Below are 22,141 nucleotides of genomic sequence, written 5' to 3'. Positions count from 1 at the left end.
AGAGACCCAGGCTCCTAGGCTGTGCAGTTACCGCGCGGTGCCCCGAGCAACTGCCCGCACCAAGCCCGCAGCAAGACATATAAACTCTACAAGACTATATAGACTAGACTAGACTACTAGACTATATAGACTCTACTACAGCATAAGCATATATACAGTCCCCTTGGTTGAGTCTGTGCCGGGGGTTTCTCCAGTAGCCATACTCTGATTGGCATTGCGTGGATGGCTCACTTTCTGTGACCGGGTCTTGTTGCGTACACAAATACGATAGACTACATAGACGCGTTAAGTTTGGGTATCGGAAGAGGGGCTGCATGTCTTACTCAAGAGTTCTTGGAGAGCCCCATTAGGGTAGCTGAGGAAACTGTGTTCCTCTGAGTGTGCCTATGCGCTTGAAACTTCATTTAATTGCAGCACTGCCTTCTTCATTTTACGAAGCCGTAAGTTATTTGGGGACGTATCGTAGGGTCCGTAATGACGTGCTGTTACGCAGTTCGCGTATACTGTCCCATTTGTGATGTTCTGTGCTTTGACCGCGGAGTACTAATCCGCGCCCAAAAAAAAAACATTCATTGGAGTTCTGCGGGCTTTCTCTTCCAATAAACATTTCGTGTGGCATATATTTCCTTCGTAATGTCCACGCATATCTTCCGTGTGGAAGGGCGCAGACCTTGAAAGAGTGGAATGCCATTTCGAGGTCTGCCTGCAAAAAGTGCCCACTGCTTGCGTATGGCGCGCGCGTTTTACGAGCCCCGTGCCCATGCAAGCGGCGCGTTTCGCGTATTCCCTTTGGGGCTGCGGGGACTCGCACTCCAGGCTCGAGTTCTTTCTCGGCGTTTCACAAGTGGCCGCCCGTCGAGAGGCGTCAATGCAAACGAGGAAGGGGACACCCGTTTCTCGTCACTGCAGCGGCGGGCGGGCGGACAGCCGAGCTCGGACGCTGCCTGGCTGCCGAAGGCCAGGGCTGCTTCCGGAACTGCCGTGCTAGCTGCTATTATCGCCTTACTACACGATATATTCTCTGGACTGCAGCCAAAGCCCACTTGCATCTGCTTTTCCAAGGAAAAACGCCACGCCGCTGGACTTGTCTTGGGAAGGTGAGCTGCATGGAGTGCGAACCTTAAAGAGGCCTTCGGTTTGATTGAGGATTCGGCATTAAAGACGCTCAGGCCTGACAAGAGGTCATTCAAATGTCGGACTATTTGCTATAATGGCTTGCGCGCTTACTTCAAGCGCTCGGTGGGCCTATCCAAAGAGCGAGTTCTGTGATATATAGGTTCTCTCTTCTGGGAACACGCGCGTAATATTTTTTCTAGTATTACATACTAAAGTGAAAAAGAGGGCCAGTTCGTGTATAGATGGTTTGCTGGAACTTGTCATAAACCTCTCGGGTCAGCTTTATCAAATGTTACGCGAAGCGTGGTCCGTTGTTACGTTTCGCCTACGACGCGCGGTATAGCCGGCGCGGATGCAACGGACGCCGGGGCTTCGTTCAAAGCGGCGGACATTTTGGCCCGTTCAGCGCTGCCGCAACGCCTCCCCGCCATGCGCGTCCAGGCATGTTTCCATGCCACGTGTCTTCGTGTGTGCGTGTGTGTGTGTGTGCATGTTGGTGCCCACGCTTGTCAAAGCGCGGCAGCCGGGGAGAGGAGCTCCCCCACTGTGAAGCGAGGTCTGACCGGCGCCGGCCCGGCGGATGCGTCACCTTCTAGTCTCAACGTGTCCGGGCGCCGCCGTGACGCGCGCGCCTCTCGCAAGCCGTTCCTTCTTGCCCTCGACTCCGAGAGTATATAAGCAGCTGCCCCCGGACGCCAAGAGAGAGGCTCCGATTTCTTCCGTCGAGTAACGTGCTCTCCCGTCTCTCCATTTCGGTCGACCTGACCGGCCGCTCTTTTGCGATGCTAAAATAAACAAGTTGTTCTGTTAGCAGTCGACTCATCCTTTGCCAGCACCTTCGGATGCTTCCAGTTGTGCCCCAGGCCGCCAGGCCAACGCTACCCTTGGGGCTTGCGACCCATTTGCAACACCGTGTAATTTGATGCATCGAGGAGCTGTTTTCGGTTTCGTGGGCGATGCCGCGCGGAGTGGTCCGGCCGCTTGATCGTGCGCGCATGTCGCTGCTGGCACGCTGGCAAGGACGCTGTCGGCATGGGCGCCGTGTATACACTCCTCCGTTCGCGCCTGGGTTACCAGGTGCATAGGATATTACGTAAAAAATAGCGCTAAACGAAAACAAGCAGACGAGAAATATGTCGCTTCCTGTCGCTTTGTTTTGTATCCGGGCAATCATTCGCTGCTGCTCGAAGGCCTCACGTTCAAACTGCTACAGAGCTGTGGCCCTTAGTTATACCCATTTCTCGAAAGCCCGTCAGCTGCCGTGTAAATTCTGCGGTTTTACATGCAAGAACCACGATCTGATTATGAGGCACGCCTCGGCCGCTGTATAAAAGACAACGATATTTTTCGCGCGGCTGTGACTCGCGTATCTGTGGCTATATCAATCTGTGGATATATATATCAATGTGGCTCTGCCTGTGGTGTCTGGAACACTATATGTATACTACCAGCATCCTCAAAGACGACGGCCAAAACGCATCGCGTGATCGAATAGTATACACGTGACTAGAAGCAGCAGCGGCGACAAACATGCATGCGAATTCAACTACAGTGCATAAGTGTAATACTGAGAGAAACCTAGAAGGACGATACCCTTCTCCGAAAGATTGTTTCCTTGCTTTCAATCAAGGTTCGCTTGCACGGACCGCTCGCGCTATGGACAATCTGATATATATGCGATCGCATTTGTTCGTATTTTGTATCTATAGCCGCGTTCACATGAATGCGACAACTGGCGCATGGCATCGCATCACATCAACATTCTAGCGCATCGCATCCGTGTAAACGGGGCTTATGCACTAGGAAAGCGCGTCGCTTAAGCGCCAGCCAGGGGTGGATTGAGACGAGTAAGTAGACTTTCGCAGTACATGTCAACGCGATCGCATCGCATTAAGAATTCTGGGAAATAGAATTTGCTGCGGCTCTGCTGCGCTCGCTGTGCTGTGGTGTGGCGCCGGACACGTCTGGAAGCGCTCCTTTGCCTTCGATGTGCGACACCGTGTGCCGCCACCATCGCACCAGGGGTGAAGCGCTACATGTAGACGCTGACGCATCGCATTACTCGTGATGAGCTAGAAAATGTGACGCGTTAGTGTCGCATTCATGTGAACGCGGCTTATGTGAAGCGAAGCGTACCCGAGTGCTAAAACTGTTCATGCTTTCTCCGCGTTTTGCAGCGTGTAATTACGTGCCTACCCGAAAAGATGCGGAGACCCCACTACGCGACCCTCGCGACCGCGTACAACACTGTCTCCGGGATAAGTCCAGTCACATTTCTCGGATCGGCCCACTTGGCTCGGCGAGGAGAAGAGGCGCCAAACCTCGGAGAATATATGGCGTAGAAAGGTTCGCTTTAACATTACTAACTATGCGCTTGAGAGCCGTGTATTTATTTATCGCAGTGCGGGTATTTCGGTTAACGTTCGTTCTTTCGCTGCCTAATCGGCAACCAGCGCATCTACAGGGGTCGTCATCATCATCTGCCTGTTTTATGTCCACTATAGTGTACTAGAATAATGTCATCCACTGCAGGACGAAGGCCTCTCCCTGCGATCTCCAATTACCCTTGTTCAGCGCCAACCGATTCCAACTACCGCCCGCGAATTTCCTAATTGCATCGCTCCACCTAGTCTTCTGCCGTCCTCGACTGCGTTTGTTTTCTCTTGGTACCCATTCTGTAACCCTAGTGGTCCAACGGTTATCCAACCGGCGCATTACATGACCTGTCCAGCTCCATTTTTTTCTCTTGATGTCAATTAGAATATCGTTTATATACCCGTTGTTAGGATTGGGGGCTCAATCCCATCGCTCGTAACCCGTTGTCAAGATTGGAGTCCGGCATTACTAAAACTAAATTAGAAGGTAGCTGGCCCATGCTGTCGTCCAACTTATCCACGCTGAGGACGTTGATGAAGGGAAGGACTGCTTCTGATCGAGAACGAGGAATATGGGTTTATTTACAGTATCTCCATCAGTCTAGCATGACTGCTTGAGAAAGTACATCAGTCTAACATGACTGCTTGAGAAAGAGTGACCTGAGCAGCCGCACAACAGTGGTTTTTAAACACTTCGTGTTCCCTAGATCCCTAGGTGAGGCAAAACGTTCGACGTCATCGTAAACAAGCCGCCTCTCCACGGGACGGTTTACACACACGTACGCACTTTCACTGCACTCGGAGCTGACCTTCGCAACGCGGCCGTCGTGTTGTCCATTGTCCTGCTTCCCCGTAGCCAGGTGGTCACGCCCGACCCCAGCCGGCGCCTCTAAATTCCAGAGCGGACCTTGCACAGTGGCCTCCGCCGCTGCCCATTGTCTGGCGTCTTGGTCGGCGCCTGCGAAGGGGCCTCAGTAGACGTTCCCGCGGGCTCAGTAACAATAGTTGGTCCGCCGAGCCCGTTTAGTCACAATGGCGACGAGGCTAGAGCGTAACGGTGGCGTTCCGAGACAAGGTTGCCGCTGCTGTTGCAACTGGCTGGCAAAACTTGCGTCTCAGCGGGCCGTTCTTAACACCGTTTGCTCTCTGATCCAAACCGCTCTCTTTCTGTCTCTTAACGTTCTGCGTAGCAATCTTCGTTCCATCGCACATTGCGCGGTCCTTAACTTGTTCTCAAGCTTCTTTGTCAGTCTCCAAGTCTCTGCCATAAATGCCAGCACTGGTAAAATTCACTGATTGTATGTCTTCCTTTTCAATGATAAGGGTAAGGTTCCAGTCAGGAGCTGACAATGTCTGCCGCATGCGATCCAACCAATTTTTATTCTTCTATGAATTTCCTTCGCATGATCAGGGTTCCCTGTGATTAATTGATCTAGGAAAACGTACTCCTTCACATACTCTAGAGGTTTACTGGCGATCCTGAACTCTTGTTCCTTTGCCCGGCTATTCATCATTATGTTTGTCTTCTGCATATTAATCTTCAACCCTACTTTTACACTCTCTCTGTTAAGGTCCTCAATCATTTGTTGTAACTCGTCTGCATTGTTGCTGAATAAAACAATGTCATCGGCAAACCGAAGGTTGCGGACATATTCGCCGTCGATCCTTACTCCTGAGCCTTCCCAGTTTAATAGCTTGAATACTTCTTCCAAGCATGCAGTGAATAGCATTGGAGAGATTTTGTCTCCCTAGCTGTCTGCCCCCTTTCTTTATAGGTATCCTCCTGCTTTTCTTGTGTAGAATTAAGATAGCTGTAGAACCTCTGTAGATATCTTCCAAGGTATTTACGTAAGCGTTCTGTGCTCCTTGATAACGTAAATCCTCTATGACTGCTGGTATCTCTACTGAATCAAATGCCTTTTCGTAATCTATGAAAACCATATAGAGAGGCTTATTGTACTCGGCGGATTTCTCGATAACCTGATTAATGACATGGATGGGGAGTGACATTAACGACATTGTGGAGTATCCCTTCCTGAAGCCAGCCTGTTCCCATGGTTGGCTAAAGCCCAGTGTTGCACTTATTCTATTGGAGATAATTTTGGTAAATATTTTATATAATACTGAGAGTAAGCTAATGGGCCTATAATTTTTCAATTCTTTAACGTCTCCCTTTCTGTGGATTAGTGTAATGCTTGCATTCTTCCAGTTTTCTGGGACCCTTGCAGTCGATAGACACTTCGTATAAAGAGCCGCCAGTTTTCCAAGCAGTATGTCTCCTCCATCTTTGATTAAATCGACTGTTATTCCATCTTCTCCTGCCGCTCTTCCTCGTTTCATGTCTTGCAAGGCCCTTCTGACCTCATCGCTAGTTATAGGAGGACTGGAGGAGTTTCTGTATCCTGTTCATTACTGTTTCTAATAGAGGTATCCTGACTCCTCTGGGGATTGTACAGGTCAGTATAGAATTTTTCCGCTTCATTTACTATATCTTCGAGATTGCTGATGATATTACCCTGCTTATCTTTCAGTGCATATATCTTGATTTGTCCTATGCCAAGTCATTGATTTCAGGTTGCGTCCATTTTTTACGGCTTCTTCAGTCTTTCTCACGTTATATTTTCGAATATCACTTACTTTCGCCTTGTTGATCAGTTTTGATAGTTCCGCGAATTCTACCTTATCTCTTGAGTTGGACACTTTCACTCTTTGTCGTTTCTTTATTAGGTCCTTTGTTACTTGGGAGAGCTTGCCTGCTGGTTGGCTTGGTGCTTTGCCTCCCAATTCAATTGCTGCCTCTGAAGCCAGCCTGGTTACGGTTTCATTCATTAGCTCTGTCATCGTCATCTCTCTGTTCTAAGGCTGCATATTTGTTTGCAAGTACCAGCCTGAATTTGTCTGCTTTTACCCTTACTGCCTCTAGGTTTACCTGTTTCTTCTTGACCAATTTTGCTCTTTCTCTCTTCAGATTGAGGTGAATCCTAGCCCTCACTAACCTATGATCACTGCACTTTACCTTACCTATCACTTCTACATCCTGCACTATGCTGGGATCAGCAGAAAGTATGAAGTCAATTTCATTTCTTGTTTCACAGGGGCATAATAGATTATGTATTAATCGATTCGTCGATCATCGATATTCAGCTAGACAGCACCACAAACAGTATCCAACACCGTGAGCCACGGCGCCGCCGGCCTCGACAGTTCGCTTGGACTGTCCATGTCGCAATAAAAACGCAAAAGAACTGAGGGCACCTAGCCTCGAATTCGGAGTTCTATTCCAGAGTAGTATGTGCAACCACTTCAGTATTCCATTCGCTCATAGCTCTGCGAGCTGCCGTGAACTTTTGACGTTAGCTGCATACACATCAGGTTGCTGGGTCGATGGTTTGTAAGAATCACATTGAGCGGAGCTGATCTCTCTCTGCATCATGCTGTGTCCACGCGGACAAGGCAGCGCAGTCCAAGTTGAAGTAATCCAGTTTGGAAATAACAGCCGCGCGTCCAGCGACAAACGTGAGCGCAACACAACTTTTAGAGGCAGAAATGCATCACAGAAGTGCTGTTTTGGTAAGTTCTGCAGGAAAGCATTCTTTTTTAATTGATGCATAATCTAAATTACGCTTATTAGCAACTGACGGAAGGGCATGTTTTAATTCTTGGTGCCCATAATTTTTTAGCTACCGTAGGGCATTGTGGAAGAGCTCGTGTTGTTGTCTCGTTGACGTTGATTGCCACGTAGTAGTGAAGGTAAAAAACACAGCAGCATAACTGTGAATAAAAAATTTCTATTGGGCGAACCTGTGCCCATAAAAGCAAGTTACACTCATAGCACAACGATAGCAGCGAATACAGTCGGCGATCGTCGAAATCTGATCTGTATGCCGGTCAAACGCGTCGGCATGAGTCATCGAAGGTTCCAGCATATGGTGCCAGAGTGATCGCTGGTGCCCTTGTGTCTTCCAAAAAGTACTACGCAATTCGCGTCCCACATGCAATCAGATTACACAAGCTTTGGGGACAACAGACGACGGATAGAACCATTGATAACATTCCAGTAAGTTTCAATAATGCCGGCGCGTCTTGCGCTTAAGAGGAAGCTTTAGCTCGGGCCCAACTCCGACGCGGCCTATTCAAATACATGTAAAACGCAAAAACGTTTTTATGAGATAACCCCTGGACCGATTTTGATGAAATTTGTTGCATTTGAAAGAGAAAGTTAAATTCTAGTGACTGTTGGAAGCGGAATTTCGATTTAGGGCGTGAATTTTCTTAAATCCATTTTCAAATATTTGACCGTATGAATAAAATGGAAGCACGAAGTTTACAAATCCATAGCTCTGCATCAAGAACTGATATCGCGGTTCTGTAAACGGCATCCATTAGATCATTCAAAGCGGACAAATTCAATATGTCATTTTACATGTTACGTGAATTTGTTACGTCGGTTACAACGGTTTTGCAAAAGTTGTATTTCCCTATGATTAAATATTTTTTATATTCATGTGTAACACATCAATTTTGTCCGCTTTAGATGTACTATTAGATGCAATTCACAGAATTGTATTATCATGTTTAGTGGTTGAGTTACAGAGTTGTAAACTTGATAATTTCGTTTTTTGAAAATTTTCGATTTTTGGCAATTTTTAATAAAATATTCACGACCTAACTCAAAAATTCGAAACCAACAGTCACTAGATTTTAAGTTTGTCTTTTAAATGCAACAAACCTCGTCAAATTTGGTGCAGTGGTTGCCGAGAAAAACGAATTCTCCTTTTACATGTATTTAGATAGGAGCACTCGAGCTAAAGCTTCCTCTTAAGTTGTTGGTGGGTGAAATGCAGTTCCCGGAAAAATGATAAATAAGTACACGTGTGAATATATTCGTTGTATAAGCCTTCGTTTATTACAGTGGAGCTGTTAGAACTTCATTGGGTTTCTCTTGGCGTTCGCAGCTTCGCCGAGCTGTGGGAGAGAGCTGGGAGAGAGAGAAAGCAGAGTATAAAAAAATAGCATCGCGCAGCATAGCGACGCGGCGACGGTGGGTGGAACCTAACGGGGGACACAGGTGGTGTGCTGTCACTGCTCGACGCTTCGCCGTGCTCCCTCACGGGTTGCAGAATCAAGCGTCTTTCCTTTCTTTAGGTTACTATCATCATCACTGCTCTCCGATAAAAACCCTCGCGCTCGCTTCGGCGGATTTCAAGAAGCTACCTGAAGCTACCAGGTACACGGCATCAGAGATAAGGCGCGGCGGCACAGCGCTGGCACACGACACCGACGCATATGGCGTCTCAACAGATCGCTTCTGTTGCGGGACGGAACCCCCCACAGAGGAAGACGGCATGGATTTTTCGAAAGCCTTAAAGGGATACGGACACAAAAATTGGTGGGTGGTTTTTTGCGTCAGAACAAAAGTTGAACTGTTAAAAATGACTAATACAACAAGCTGCTTAGAAAAAAAGAACGAGAAACGCCTTTCTTTTGCGATTTTCTGTTGCGCCTTGCCTCCAAGCGGCCGCCGGGAGAAGCTGAAATTTGACGTCATGACACCCCGGCGCGCCCGCGCGCGCGGCCAAGGTCAGCCACAGCCGGCGCAGTCTTTCCGGAGTGTCGGTCCCTTGGAGCGTTTTTCTATCGCTGTCGGCTATGTTCGCACGTGGTCCGTCTGAAACAGTATCCCTGTCAGCGCTCCATGCAGGTGGTGCGTCTTACACGCGTGTTCGCACGGTCGTCGATCGGTACTAGAGACTTTCAGCTTGTACGCTATTCCGGTAAACGGGAGCGGTTTGGGCGGATTACCGGATGGTCGGGGCGTAAACGTGAGCGGTGAAGCCGCCTGGTGTTGTAGAGCTCAACCAGACAAACGCATGGCTAAAACTGCAGTAACTCACCATATCCTGCTTCGCCACCCGTGCAAATTTTTGGCGGCGGCGTAATTGTGAACACGATTACGCCACTGTCGAAAATTTACGCCAGCAGCTAAGCAGAATACAGTAATTAGCTCTGTGTTTGTGTGGTTGAGCTTTGCGCCACCAGCTGGCGCCACCAATCTGGCCGCTCACGTTCACGCCCCCGCTAAACCGGAAAACCGCCCGCGCTTGCCCGAATACCGGACACGCTAAACGTCTCTATTGACGCATTCGTCGCGGCGGAAGAAAAGGCCCAGACATTACTGCGCCCACGGCTGTTATAACAGCATTATCGGTCATGACACGCCGTCGCGCACGTTTCCCAGAGACGAGAAGGTGCGTAAACTTCGCATACGTGACTGTCAGTCACCACACTCAGCATGGAGACTTCTAAAAAATGGCTTCATTTGCGCGGACCACTTCGTCGACGATGATTATGCGACCCGCCCGGCTGTGCTCAAAAGCCTTGGCATGCCGCTCAAAAGGCTCCTGTTGAGGCAATACAATTCAAAGAGCGGGTGCTTAGTGATGCATTCGTAACTGTTTGCTGCGTTCGCCACCTTTTGTTGTTCTGGCAACAGACCCTCACTCTTTCTGTATGCATGTAGCCGCAGCGGTGACCGCAGGAGCGCCTGTTGAAAGAAGGGAAATTACCCTTTCATTGGCTGTGCAAGAACAGATAGTCTCGGCTTGTGACAGAAATTGTTTACGATGCGGATGCATGTTTTTATCACAAAACAAAATAGTCATGTTGCGTACACTTTCGCTGCGTCTAATATTGAACGACAGCATACGAGCACTCTTTTAATTGATCAAATATACAAAACACAGCCAGTGAATGAACGCCAGATAACAGCATACATGTGTAGTAATCTAAAACGCGCGGCACATTTATCTACATTGCCTTTTCACACGTTGCTTTTCAACCACAAGCAAAAAATTACGGATTTTCATAGGTCTCTGCATGATCATGCGTCGGGTTTCATGACTTGGTTGTTCGTGCCGCATTTCTCTAGTAAATGTCACAGCCAAAGACTTTCCTTTCTCTATTGCCACCGAATCGATGCAGCTAAGCGATCTGGTCGACGGGTCCCTAGCGCAGCCGCCCATCTCAACGAGTTCAACCAGCAAATGGCTTCTAATGGCGTGAATGTGATAGTAGCCGTAAACACAGGGCTATGAGACGGCTCGAAAATTCTACACATGCTGTGCCTCGTCGCGTAAAAACGAAGTGTGCAGCGATCGAAAGCCGACAGCGTAAGTAAGCACAAAGCGACGAGCTAGGCTACCTACGATTCAGCCGTAATAGCTGCCTTTCCGCCTCAACGCGGGTCACGAAACTAGGCATTTTGCATCCTACGTAACATAACTTTACGAACTGCTGCCGCTGCACTTGAAGTTTCCTAGAAAAAGAAATTACCATGTTGCTAGCCCGGACTGCCTGACCTGCCTGCTTGTGTTCAAGGCCGCCTGCTCTTCTTCGCCGCTTGACGGGGAAGGCTCGTAACCGTAAGCGGTTATATTTCTTGCTAGGTTGGAACGGTGCTCGTCTACAGACGTGTACTCATCGCTGGTAGAGGCACCAGAACCCGAATCCATGCTCGCGACGGCGGCGGCGGCGCGCCTCGATGACCGCGGCCGGCCGGCTGGCTATGCGACGGGGGTGTCGTGACGTCACGCCTTCCAACTCGCTTGGGTCGGGCGGCGTTGCGCGCGCTCACAAAAAGGCCAAAAATAAAGCCATCCGCTGAAAAATGAGCGAAGTGACTACTTGTTTTCGGTGTAGTCGCACACGGAGGACTCATTTTCTGTATTATCGTAAAATGTTCAGATTTTGTGTCCGTATCCCTTTAACTTCCCCCTGGTACCCGCCGTGGTTGCTCAGTGGCTATGGTGTTAGGCTGCTGTGCACGAGGTCGCGGGATCGAATCCCGGCCACGGCGGCCGCATTTCGATGGGGGCGAAATGTCAAAACACCCGTGTACTTAGATTTAGGTGCACTTTAAAGAACCCCAGGTGGTCAAAAATTTCCGGAGTCCTCCACTACGGGCGTGCCTCATAATCAGAAAGTGGTTTTGGCACGTAAAACCCCATAATTTTGTCGCTGGTGTTTGCGATAGCAGAGCCACGCATAATTTTTAATCTAACCGCGTCGAGCCAAGTTTCGCCGTCGCCAGCAATTGGACCCTCATTTGACCGCAGCTGCGTCGTAGCCTTGGCAACGCGCCACGTGACTTGCCGCGCCGAGCTCCGCCGCCGGCTTGGCGCACGCGCTCTCCGCAGCTGGGTCGCCGCCTGACCACGTGACTAGCCGCGCGCCTGGCTAAAATAGGAGCGCCGCGTTCGCAGTCAGTGCGAGCTTGGCCTTGGATGAGAGCAAGGCCGGGCCGTCTTCTCTGAGCGTTGCGCGGGGGCAGGAGGCTTTGGGTCGTCTTCGCCAAGCGGCGTCTGACCAACCTGCAGATATCTCCCGGCGAGCTGCTTCAGTGGAGAGGGTCTGGAATGCAACAGGCGTCGCACCGTCAAGCGCCCTGTCAGTTTGTGCTTCGATGCTGCGCATGTTCGCGGGGTCTGTTTGCATGTCTAGCACTAGCGCTTTATTATTTTTTTTTTTTTGTGGCACAACAGGCATGGCACCGTCGAACAATCCGTGTCTACCCAAGCCAAATCACAAGTCATGTCTAGCATCCGACCTATAGGCACAGCCGTCATACCTGGCTCAACGATGATTGTATGCCTAAGTATAATAATCCCGGCTAAATCAAAGGTTAACCAAGTGAAACCAAGACTTAACCAGGCTAAACCAAGCCTTCGCTTTTTATATCCAAGGTTAGCTGAGCTCAGCCGCAGCCAGTATTTTCTTTCTTGTGCGCGCAACTCCGGCGTCGGAAGGGCGTAAGCTGTCTGGTATATAAGGGTGTCATTGCGCTTCTGATTTTCGTAACCGCCGCCCCCCTTTTCCTGTTTCGCCAGCTACTAGCACTCCACCCTCCTTGTTCTTCTTTTTTTATTTGTCCCGCATTTCACTCTCATTAGCTTCCTTTCTTGCGTCTAGCGGCTCGGTCAGATTTCGCTCGCTTATCAAAGTCGGGGCGGCGCGGGCGCCGTCTGCGTGTGAAAAAAAGAGAGGAAGGCAAAAACGTCTTTCACTAGCCAGACGGAGAAATAAATGAAAGCGCGGGGGAGGGTGGAACCTCTTTGAACGACGGCAAGGAAATTAGGTTATGTCCACGGCTTCGCTCGAACCATTGGGTAAGGACGTCACTAAGGGACATGCAGCGTGTGCTAATCGAGTTTGCCGATGAACTTTCCTTGCGATCACTCGACTTCGGTGTTAGTCCGTAGCCTGCACGCGCTCCGCCGTCCTCAGCGCGGGATCCATTCCGTTATTGTTTGGAGCGGAAGACAAACCGGAAGCATCAACGAGGAGTCAGAAAACGCATCTACCGCGAACGCATTGACCCGCTACGAACGACCGTGTCAGTTTTGTTTGCTCACGTTTTCTATTTCTTTTTTGGAAATTAATATAAAAACCTCCGGTCGATCTAAAACGATCTCGTAGCGCAACCGCTCCGTAACGAGCGCTGGCTATTTGAACAGCTGTCCGCTCCAACTTGCAGCCATCGGTGCCATATTTGTCGAAGAATTTTCGCCTGTCACGATCGTTCCCTGGAACCGATACGCGCCGGGCAATTTCTTTCCCGAGCGACACGTCTCGGCGCCCAGCAGAGGATGCCCGCGCGTGGATCTCCGCTCCCGTTGCTCGTTCGCGCTGTTGGCTGGATTTGCACGCAGGCTGACTGGCAGCGCCGCTGTATTTTGGGGTGGTCCCACATCTCTGTTTACAGATGCGCGCGTTGCGGAATAACCTTTCCCTCTCTGGTTCATTGAAAACGAAGGGGCTCGGACAGTGAACTGATAAATAAACTACACGCTATGTGTAGAGGGTGTCCCACGTGCGTAACTTAGCCAAACTTTAAAAATATGCAAGTGCCACGTAGCTGGACAAAACCAAGGTAATGTTGTTTGCCGTCGCTTGGGTATACTTGAAATATTTTTTGCATACCAATTACATAATTAGCTTTAATTAATTAACAACTTCTCATATGTTAGAGTTACATTAAAAGTGTCGATGAAAAAATCGTAGAGCATCATACAAAACTCCCGATAAAGCGTTCTGTTGCCTAATACTCGCCACATAAATGCGTTTGTACGAGCGTGAAAGAAGACATGCAAAGTGCCTCGAGCGGCCAGTCGCGCGGCAATATCACGTGTATTCGCGGCCGAGTTACTTTTCGACGCAGCAAGGAGCCAACGCTGTGGCCAGACATGAAGACCGGGCGCTGAACTGTGGTCGCGCAGCAGTGGACATTTCCTTTACTCGGATTCGTTGCACCGGGTGTTCTTTTTCAACAGCTAGAATTTTTAATATAGCCCATGGCATATAGCGCAAGTTTACTTATTGAGCTGGATTACTCCAGGAGAAGCGGGCATTACACTGGAAATCAAACGCTTAATTGACTAATTAACATTGTTTACCTAATCAACATATTAATTAATTATCCTAAAGCACTTATTCAATGCATGAATAGAAGCTGGGGATTTCACAACACACATCCACTTGGAATAGGTTTGAAATTAGCACCAATTTTGAGATAAGCGCAGTTAAACTCGCTATAAAAATGCACTGTATAGTTCCATTTAAGTTTTTTTGCAAAACGCCTTTTTATGCCTTGAAGCTCGGAAATTTACTGGAACACTGGAATTCATTTCGTCGCAAACTTTGGGAATGCATATCTCGAAATTGGTGTCGTCTTCAGAACTCGCTCGAAGTGGATATGACTTTTGATGTCACCGGTTACAATTCGCAAATTATAATGTGCTGTAAAGCAATTAGGTTTAACGTTAATTGGGCAAAATTCGTTAATTAGTGAAATATTCGTTTTGATTTCTCGAGCGTATAATGCACAAACAGCATTAAGCCTGCCGTACCCGAGCAGCTTTTGGAGCTCACCGCCCCTACGTGTTTTGTGTGCGCGTGTCTGTGTGCGTGCGTGCGCGCGCGTTAGAGCGATTGAGTGAAATGGCACACGAGCAGGGAATTACAAACGTCAGCGAACTCTCAAGGCGGTACACAGCAAGCGTACGTATGTATCGTTACTTTGTGTTCGCTCTCCTGCCAATTTGGCGCTGCCAGTATATGAGTAGCCGAGACTGCTTTTGTTTTGTAGCGCGCATCCAAATGCGGCGACCGCAGCCAGCAATCGGACCCCAGGACTACATCTTTGTCGTTAGTACAGAATGGAGCAGCCGCTGAGTCATCGCGGCGACTTGCACATTGCCGCACTGCGTGTACAGTATCGTCGTCGTCATATTTTTTGTGTTCACTGCAGGACGAAGGCCTCTTCCTGCGACCTTCCCCTGCCTTGCGCTAGTTGATTCCTACTTGCGCCTGCAGGTTTCCTCATTTCATCACACCACCTAATTTCTTGCCGTCTTCGACTGCTCGTTCCTTCGCTTGGCACCCTCTCTGTAACGCTGTGGTGCAGTATGCATGCAGGCTCAAATACCTCTACACATCCTGGGCGTTTTTGTGCGCGTGGCTCTCGCATTTAATGTCGCTGTCTTCTGGAGGATTTGGCGTCGAGATACAAAGGGCACATATAGTGCTGCGTAAAATGTTAATTGGGTTGACCTCGGCGTTGTATTTTCTCCGGTACTTCGGCTTTGTTTACACATCGATGGGCTTCTTGAGATGCGCCAAAAGAATCGCCACGGCTCCTACACTCTTAACCAATATTGCACTCTTTGGGTCGTATCTCGCCCCACAACGATAATCGTTATCTGTCTTGTCCGCATCTCCTTTCTTTCACGCTGCGAGTACTTAATTCCAAGTCACGAACGGCATGCGCGTTATCAGCATGACAGTATTCTCGACAGGAAAGTAGCGAGCGCCGAGTTTTCAAGAAAGGAAACGCAAGCAAGGCAGACTGCAATTTCGTTGTGGGACAAGTATACACCCCAAAGAGTGCAGCAGCCGTTTTAAGAGTGTATAGTAGGCAACCCCTTCAAATGCATTGTCGGATTAATCGTTCGAACTTACGGTAGCAAGTGGTACAAAGTTCGTCGCGTCACGCTGAAAAAAAAAAAGAATTCTCCTGGACTTCCTTTGTTCACAGATTAGCCAATGAACTAATTATGCAACCTTCATTATACCTGAAAACCTTAACATTGAGACATATACCCGAAACCAGAGTTGCTCTTTGATATAATATTTTGCACGTGTATACCGACGTGCCTAATATTCTTTCTTTTCTTTCTTCGTATACGAATAAATACTGGAATTCGTCGCTTCCACTTGATCACGTTACTGATTATGTATTTCTTTTTATCTTCACGAGTGTTCCAGTGTCTTCGCCCTATTTGTATACCTGCACATGGTTTGCCGTATATATTCAAGAATAACAAATCTCTAACTACACCCCTGCTCCCAGTCTCTTCTCCGAGACGGAAACCGCGACGGCGCATGCAGGCGCCCGCGACTGTCCAGCGAGGGGCATCCCTTTGAAAAACTCCGCCGTCGAACGGGACGCGTGTGGCGCGGGCAAAGTGTCCCACGCCCTGTGCGTGCGCTAGGCGTGTACCTGGCGGTCTTCCAGGGTGCTCGCGGCTTTCTTTCAGTTCTTTCCTCGTGCGAACCGCGCCTGCAGGCGATTGGCTGGTCGTGATTACACGTCCCCGCGCCGCTGTGCAGTTCATTAGCATACCCCGACCTTGACACTGGCGTCGAGCCAGGATTGCTGGCTCGCTTTTGTTTGTTGACTCTCGCTTCGTTTGTATACGCGCGTGAATTGATATCACGCAGTAAGCGCCGCCTTTTTTTTTTTCCTCGCGTTTACGTGCCAATGCACTCGGTTTTCGTTTTATTTGTTAAAATTTCAATCCTCTTATAATTTACTTCCGCTCCAGCAGGCTAAACGCGCAACGCCAAATCTTTAGTTAGCACGGTGTATGTTCTCAGCGCTGCTTTGGTGCCGAAAAGCATGTGAGGATGATTCTTCTTAGCTGTGAATATTTTTCGAAAGTCTATTACACTGTTCTAGGAACAGTTTGCTACGCATGTTGTTGACTGTAAAAATGGGGCAGGACCCTCGCCAAGCGGTTTCAGCCATTTGTCCAGTCTCGTCTTCTCACATTGAACATGAAAAAGGGTGATTGATTGATTGGCATGCACTCAACATGTGCATTGGCCTGCCGTGCTGAAATTGTCCAGCTTGATTGATCTGCCCCCGGATCCACATAGCAGCAACCGCCCGTCCAAACAGCAGCGTGGAGTGGGTTTACCTATGTATGTACAGAATTGTAATTTCGGCTCTAAGTGAAAAAAGAAAGTGTCTTGCAAGCTTCGAATTCAACTGACAAAAACTGCGAAGTGTGCTCGTGTATCAGGATGCAGCTACAAGACGAACGCTGCAACACGACTGAATGAATCTCTGTGTCATTCCGAGGAAGTGCGCTTGCGTGTGTCAGTAACGGTTGGTAATATCAATAAAATGGCTCGCTCTCCACGAAGGTTCAGCAGGTGTACTAGTGAACATTTGTCACGCATTTGGGGATACATTAGGCCTTGTTTTTAAACCCCTCCCCCACCTGCCCCTCTAACTCCACATACACACACACACACAAACAAAGAATTCCCAGCAGCAAACTTTCTGAACCACTACTGGGAACTTCGTTTTTGTCCGCCTCCATTGTTTGTGGTCTCCCTACTTTTCTGCCACCAAACCGACCAGCTTTCTGAACCCCATATATATATATATATATATATTCTCTTTTTTTTCTTGCACTTCAAGAAACTTTGTGCAACCTTGAAGAAATGAGCCCTGAAGTGACGGCAGCATAATAGTATATATAAGACCTCATAGTAGGAGACAGTTCAATTTCACAGCCTGAGTCCTCTCGGTGGTATAATCTTCCTTCGTGTAATTGTCGCATACTTGGGTACCACTAATACTGCCTCGCCTTTCCGGCGAAACTTAACATTTTTTATGTGCGGTTGGTAAGTCCTCTTTATCATTGCTCTGATAGCGAAAAGTAATTTGAGAGTGCAGCATATGTGTAGATTTAGGATTATTAGAGACTCAGACAACATAGCAGACAAGAGCAAAATGTACAAACAGCACTTCAGAGACTACTGGCTTAAAGAGGGTAAGCACAAGAAGTGGCTCATGGCAATATCTGAGGACCCCTTCATGGCTTCTTGCAAATTTTGGAAATGTTCTATCAAGGCGAAGAAAGCAAGCAACGATAAGCACGCCACGTCTACAAAACACCTGACATGTGTGCCATGCAAAGGACTTCAGCAGCCTGCTATAACTGATGTCATCCCACGTATAACGCCAAGTCCTGTGAAGCAAGCAGAAGCTGCCCTTGCTCTTTTTGTTGTCAAACTTTGCATGATGAACACCATCAACAAATTGGGAGAAACTTGCAAGCGGATAGCCAGATCAGGCTATCCGTTTGAGACTGACAGCCAGGTCGTGTCTAAGATAAAAATTCACCGCACAAAGCATACTAATCTGATAGTTGATGTTCACCTCGATGTCAGTGAGGGAAACTTGAAGATGTTGTGCATGTCGCGAAGTCACATTACAGTAGGCAAGACACTGACGCTGATTGCAAAGGGGTTAACTGTTTATTAAGATAGAATAGGCAAGCGATAGAATGGAAACTATTTACACTGACATCAAACTATGAGTTAAAGGTTAGAATTTTGGTCTTCTTTCTCTTAGCCGAATCTCCACCGAATCCCCTTCCAACGGCCCCGCACGTACCTAAAAGCATCCCCAGCAACCCTCTCACCCCATCGTTCGTCCAATCACACTGCGGTGCGTGCAGTGTGCACACAGTGGGGCTCCAGGGTGACACTGTCGGGAGTTCCAATATGTCAAGGCCGTTGCCACAAATCCTTTGCAGTGCAACGAGTCCCCTTTTGTCTCACAACCTCGCAAGACACACTTCCCCCAAAGAAAGCACTTTCACGCCCCGTTGGGGCATCTGGACAGTTTGCGCAATGTCTCGGCATGGTGCGGTTCAGCAGCGAGGGGTTGACTTCAAGGCCAGGGCACCACTTCCGCGAGCCGACTGGCGGAAGCCCAACTCACAGTCACCCCCCTTACAGGCTCTTCGCAAACCGCGGGTCCCCCACCCCCAATGGCTATAACTCCCCGCCGCCGTCTTGGTGTCGAACCACGCGTCTCTTTTGACCACCCCGCGCGACCCTTGCATGCAGCCGTCTGCACAAACAACGCCGAACTCCACTCTGATAAAGGACTTCCTTGGACCGCATTTTGAAAAATCGTTGCAGGAAGACATTGCTGCACAAAAGTATGGCATTCTGATTGATGAGTCGACTGATATTATTGTCGTCAAGGTCCTCGGTGTCATCATCGGGTATTTATCCCAGTCACACAGTGAGGTCATTTCGACTTTCCTTAACCTGCAAGAACTCGAACAGTGCAATGCTGAACGCATCGCTCGAACGCATCGCAAGGAGGATTGTGGTCTAAGTGTTTGAACCCCAAAACCTTGTTGGCATTGGAGTATAGACAACACAAGTGTCATGACGGGCGTGAATAGTGGCGTCTACCTTCGACTGAGAAACGAAATTCCTCATTTTGTTATGGTGCGATGCGTCTGCCATTTTCTTCAGCATGCAGTTTCACATGCGTCAGTTACCTTGCCGCAAAACATAAAATTTCTGGTGAGAGACATACTGATAATTTGCTCACTCCTCAACAAGGAAACTAGGAATTCTAAAGCTTATACTACAAAATAAATCGCAGGGACACTCCGCTTACTCTACCGCTAGCCTGTGACACATGCTGGTTGTCAAAACACACGGCAGTAAATAGGACACTTGCCTAATGAACTGAACTGAAGGAAGTTTTTGAAAAAGCCCAGAGAGACAAAAATTGCTAGATGGCAATGATGCTTCATGAAATACATATACATATGCTATGTACTGTTGCTGGACTGGGTTTTAGCGGAAGTTCAGCATGTCTGATGTCTACATTCGACTGAGAAACGAAATACCTCATCTTGTTATGGTGCGATGCGTCTGCCATTTTCTTCAGCATGCAGTTTCACATGCGTCAATTACCTTGCCGCAAAACATTGAACATTGAGTGTTTAACTTGCTTTCACCTTTGCGCATCCCTCTTGCTATGTCATCATCATCCCTCATCACACCTTTATGTCCCTGTTCCCCCTCCCCCTGTGCAGAGTAGCAGGCTAGAACGCCTGAGCTCAGGCCGACCTCTCTGCCTTCTTTCAATTAAATTATCTCTCTCTCAACGTGTCAACAAATCCTATCAGGTGGCAAAACCAGACCTGATTAATTTGCTCGAAGATCTGAAGATCATTGTGAAGCCGATAGCCGCAACAGTATATTTGTCAACTTTCTGATGCGGTGTATTAACAGTTAATATCAACGAGCATCTCGACCCAAATCCGTACTTTGGTCACCGGTTTGAAACAGCACTTCAAGATGCATACTTGCCATGCAACGATGAAAAGGAGCTGCGCCTTTGCTCTCGATGTTTCACTGTGGAACTCTTCAACGAGCTGCATCAGCGGCTTCCGGAAAACATTCAGTCCTTGCAAAAGGCTCCTCTCCTCTCTTTAGAGCATGCACTGAAAGCAATACATTGAAATTGAAATTTATTCTGCAGCAAAAAAATGTTGCGAGGAGGACAGGTAAAAAGCTGTAAAAACAGCTTGAGGAGTCCTGACCCCCAGTATACAGAGCAACACAATGAGCCAATTGCGGAATTGGCGTCACAGTTTCTTTCTGTGGAAGCCGTGTCCTCTTGCGAAATGCAGTGGAGGAATTTGCTGAACGTAAGATTGTGCTCTGAATACAACTGGCGGTTTCTGGGCAGAGGTCAGTTCTTATAGGGATGCGCAGCATGAAAACCCCTTTGCTGAGCTGGCCATGCTCGCTCTGACAGTGCTGTCGTTGCCTTTCTCAAACACTGGAGTAGAAAGATGCTTTAGTGACATGAACATTGTGAAGAGCAAATGTCGTAATAGGTTGGACATTGACACACTAAATGTGCCACTAAGTTTGTGGGATGGGCTTTGGAGGCACAAAAAAAAAAAATGCCATGAATATAGCTTGCCAAGTGACGTGGTAGCAAAAATCTCCATGATGGCATCGTACTCAACGGCGGAGGATGATGCTCTGCAAACTGCAGATATTTATCCAAGAATGGTGTCCACCGCTGGACTGATTGCCTTTATGTAATGCCATAGCATCCTGTATACTTGTACTGCCTGTGAGGGTTTATAATTAGGAAATTCAAGGCTGAGCCCCTCCTATGTTTGTTTAAGATTATAATGGTGCATATTGTAAGTTTCCTGTTTATTGTGCTGTGTATATTGTACTTGTCTGGTATAATTGTTTTGCTCTTCTCAAGTTTGCAAACAGATTTTTATCACTCAGCCTTGCCATATGTTATGGGTTACTGTTATGTAATATAGTGCCTTTTTGTTTGCCAATGTGGTTGACTGTATGCTTAGACTTTCGCTAAAATCTCTATTCATTATGTGTATCAAATGTTATTCTAGATTGTTTCGTTTGTTGCAAATGTGCAATTTCGTTGAGATATGTTCAAACATCTGATGGCATGTTGCAATTTATGTGCACTGAAAAGTTTTGCATTCCATATGAACTGCGCAGCCTTCGTCTACTTCACAGTTTTCTTTGCTTGGTGCAGAAGATTGCCCTCTCCTTTGTTTCTCTATTGTATTCTGTTTTGCTTATCAACATGTGACGCAGTGAAATATGTATTTTTCATTTTTTCTTCACCACGTCTGTTGTTAGGTTTTGTTCAAATCAGTGGTCTTGACTATCATACTATGGTGAGCCTTTTTGCCAGGCGTTCATGTCTTTCACATGTCTGCATGTGTATAATGTCATCAAAAGTTTTTTATGAATAAAATCAACGTCCCAAAAAGCTTTCAAGTGTTTTTGTGATAACTTTGCGTTCATCAGTTTGAAGTTGACATTAATTTAGCAACGTCAACATTTTGGTTAAGGTGTCTTCTAGCAGTGTAATTTTTCTATAAATCAACCAGACCACTGGCCATCCTCTATGCCACTGCATGGTAATTAAATGTGGTTTGCAAACATGGCAGCAAAATACAATATAGACATTCTTGGCATAGGGGTACAGAATGGGCACTAAGAAATCCTATATTTTGTTAAGGAAGTCCTCCCTGTCGACGAAGGAATTTTTTGTTTCTTTTAATTTTTTGTACAGTCGTACATGTTGCTAAGAATTTCAGTTTCAATTTCATAGGCCTTTCGGTGCACCCATAAAGTATATGTAGTTCATTTTTTACATGTTTACAGAGCATTTGATGCATTCTCAGCTTGTCTTATGTGAGTTTGCAAGCCTTGACGCTTTGTGAAAACTACGCTTGCCCTAAATAATTATTGGAATCAAAACGGGAGCACATTTATTATTTGTCCATACATGTTCTGCATGGTTTTCTGCAAGAAAATGTGACTTGAGAGCTGTGTTTAAAAATAATACAGCTGCCAATAAATGCGTTATATACGCAGAATATGTTAAAAAAAGGGCTTAAAAAAAGAATTAGCTACTTTTAGCTCCTTGCTGGATTTTTTAGCTACTTCTAGCTACTTTCAAGTTGCCATCTAGCAACTTTTGC

The 22,141-nt window shown here is 47.6% G+C and overlaps 1 protein-coding gene across 2 annotated transcripts in view; it reads left to right on the top strand.

Moving 5' to 3' along the window:
• The window catches only part of LOC126542902 (protein FAM117B-like), a 172,298-nt gene that overhangs the window by 111,708 nt on the left and 38,449 nt on the right, over window positions 1-22,141 (top strand). The window contains exon 1 of one of the 2 annotated variants that reach the window (XM_072286354.1): window positions 14,462-14,546. The exons of the other annotated variant lie outside the window; for it this stretch is intronic. The gene's annotated coding sequence lies outside the window, so the exon portion shown is untranslated. Of the gene's footprint in view, window positions 1-14,461; window positions 14,547-22,141 lie in introns of those variants that run through there. 2 annotated transcript variants of the gene reach the window in all.

Source organism: Dermacentor andersoni, chromosome 2, assembly GCF_023375885.2.
Source record: "Dermacentor andersoni chromosome 2, qqDerAnde1_hic_scaffold, whole genome shotgun sequence".
In the NCBI taxonomy this organism is placed as follows: domain Eukaryota; kingdom Metazoa; phylum Arthropoda; class Arachnida; order Ixodida; family Ixodidae; genus Dermacentor; species Dermacentor andersoni.
This window is presented reverse-complemented; position numbering and strand designations above follow the sequence as displayed.